The sequence below is a fragment of the Furipterus horrens genome, unplaced genomic scaffold (genome assembly GCF_987537825.1).
Source record: "Furipterus horrens unplaced genomic scaffold, mFurHor1.1.pri manual_scaffold_2, whole genome shotgun sequence".
NCBI classification, from domain to species: Eukaryota; Metazoa; Chordata; class Mammalia; order Chiroptera; family Furipteridae; genus Furipterus; species Furipterus horrens.
The window spans coordinates 63,314,892-63,317,750 of record NW_028327172.1 but is presented as its reverse complement, the minus strand read 5'-3'; the positions used below and the strand labels follow the sequence as shown (position 1 = coordinate 63,317,750).

General features: G+C 45.4%; 1 long non-coding RNA gene across 1 annotated transcript; it reads right to left on the bottom strand.

The window, feature by feature from the left end:
- Positions 1-521: 521 nt before the first annotated feature.
- LOC150018699 (uncharacterized) lies at positions 522-2,484 on the bottom strand. The gene is made up of 4 exons (XR_016509223.1): positions 2,282-2,484; positions 1,089-1,173; positions 754-888; positions 522-649 (listed from the first exon to the last, which is right to left on the bottom strand). It is a non-coding gene; the product is annotated as an uncharacterized LOC150018699 (long non-coding RNA).
- Positions 2,485-2,859: the final 375 nt, after the last annotated feature.

The window sequence follows — 2,859 nt, the reverse complement described above, 5'->3', positions numbered from 1 at the left end:
AATATTGAATATCTTTCATTCATACGTAAAATCGGGGAAGCAGGTTGTAAGGAAAGGCCACCTCAAAACCAGCAGGACATTTGTTGTACTCATCCTAGAGGAAAAGCTGCCAGTGACGCTCTTGCTTTCCTGCTGCCTGTTTCAGCTGAAGCGTCAAGTTAGAGATTCTACTGAAAATGATACAGCGTGTACTTGAGAAGAAAAACAAATAGCTGTTTAGCCAAGAAACGGAGCATGAATGACAATTATGTCTGAAGGGCGCAAGAAGAGATGTTCCTTGAGACCCTCAAAGCATGTCTAAGTGACCCAAGTGAGAAGTTCACATTTTTTTAAAAAAACACAGTAGCTAGTTTGCTTAGTTAAGGAGTAATACTATATATTCAACGTTATGTGCATGGGTTCGAGATAAGGCCAGCGTATAATTTCCAAAGCTTGAATTCAAGAGTGATTCATATGCTGAATATCACACGCAAGTTTTCCACCCTGGGAAAGGTCGGCGGAGGTCTTGGGGGGGCCCATGGCCTGTTGTAGGAGTAAATTGGCTCGTCCACCCACACTGAGCACAGCTCCTTCCTCCACTCCTTTGAGCTTCTCTTGTATTCTCATCAAGAGATCCTCAGGAACTTTGTTGAAACTCTGGCCAATTTCACTAATGACAAGAACACAAAGGCATTAATGAGGCAGATCATTTCAAAGAGCCTCGGGAATAGGAAAATCTGAACAACTGACGGCTCTTCCTAAAATACTGCTCACCGGAGACTGTTTGCGTTCCTGGTCCATCCGCATTCAGAGTGAAGTGGAGCTCAGTTTCATCCCCAGCCCCTGCTGTGAATACGAAGCTTTCCAAGGGTTCATGGTCCAGTCAAACAGAGGATCATACGGGAGGACCTAGAAAGGAGAACATACGTGTTAGAAGAACAAAATGCAACTTGATGACGTATTTAGTAACAGTAGGAACAGTATTATAAAACTAATAGAGGCCAGTCATATGGTAGTTGATTGGGGGGAGGGACAAACTTACTGCACGCACAGGCTTCTTGTTTCTTTGTGGAGGAACCTACAGTAGTACGAGGCTCTGGGCTTCTCACCCCATTCTGAATGAATTCATTCCCGGGCCACTGTTCGGGGCAGTGACATCCCTCGACTCGTGTTTCCTTATGTGGTGAAACTGATCTATTAAAAGGAGATAAGCACTAGTCACTTTCTTTCTCCTCTCTCCCTGTGCTGGGTAAGGGCATTTACATTGCAGGCCCAATTCTCACGCACGACGCTAGGCTAGGCTAGGCTATGAGTGTGACAGCACTGGCAACCCTGTTGACCTCACTCCTGAGTCTTGTTCTCCAAGAGTTTTAATAGTAGCAACCTGACATTTTGATCTCTATCCTATTCCCATTCCCAAGGCTCTTCTGTGGGTTTTTTTTTTTTTTCCCTCTCTTTTTTTCCCCCTCAATTAGTTCCAACTTTGAGTGAAGAGAAAAAGGTCTAACTTATTGAAAGCTCCTCAAAACACAAGGTCTAGTGCTGTGGTTGGCATCTTAAGTTATACATGGAGAAACATTTCAATACCAAAATAACTGGTATGGCCAGAGCAAGTGGCTTGACATCACAAATTTTAGTAAGGGAGGTCATGAGGGATTGATGACCTTGACAATTCAGAACAGCTAACTGCCTCTGCTGTTTATAAGCACCAACATTTTTTAAAACGTATCTTAGCAAGTGCTTACCACACAGGTCTTAATAAAAACTGAAGACTCAATTCTAGGTATGAGGGACGTTGCAGGATACTCCAGCATTATAAAGTTAAGAACGCTTTTTTTACTGATGGCTTTACTGCGTTTCCCAGCAGGTCTTCGGGCTGAGACTGTACAATGTATTTAGCATTACATGTTTAATGTACTGAATCAGCAGTACCAAAATCTGGTGTCTGTTTATGCGGTTCTGAGCGTCCTCCAGGCCCATTAAAAAGTGTGGCGGGACCGACTGTGAATATAAGTGGTTTGTCCACAAGTTCAGGGCCCCTATGTGATTTCAAGTTGAGCAGTGACATGGCTTTAGATTTCAGAGATCCAAACCAGTTTCACCGCCAAAGGAAGGAATCTTTTACTAATCAACTAATGAAAAGGAATGAAGGCCTCAATTATAAAGAGATTCTATGGTCTTCTTGGGTTGGAGTAGAGAAACAACGCAAAGTATTTCCAACCCAAGGACGTGTGTTAGGAATCACATATGCAAACTCTAAAATCAAGAAGGAAGTGAATTAAAAAACATACCGCAGTCTTACCTGTTAGAACAGAAGTGGCTGAGAGAAGACAATACGGGAAGAGAGGCCGATTAAGCTGGAGGAGGGTGTCTCAGTCCCGGCGCTGTGCACCTTTTGGGGCTGGACTGTAGGGCACGGTGAAAGCTGAAGTTCCAAAAGGAAGGCCAGCTCGCTTGGCCGGGATCAGGTATTTGCAAGGTCTTGCCTGGCCGAATACGAGGGCTGGAGCCACGCCGGCTGGAAACAGCAGGAGCAGGGGACATCCTGACTACTAGGTTAGAGCAGGAGCTACTTGCGAGATATCTGAGAACTTACTTTTTTTGATGTTATTTGTTGTGTTTATTGTTTTACTTTTTGTCTTGAAATGAGTTTGCGCAGCCCTGACGAACTGGTGCCGCGAGTCGGCTGGGCATCGTCCGGCAAAGTGAAAGGTCATCCATTGGATTCGCGGTCAGGTTCAGTCCCCAGGCGGGCTGCATTCTAGATGTCCCCCATGATCCCCAGCCTGGCCCACCTGCACCCAGCCCTCGCTCCCCCTCCCCTGGCCTTCCCCACACTATTTCCTGTGATGAACTGGGCCCATCGCTGCTTTCTCCATC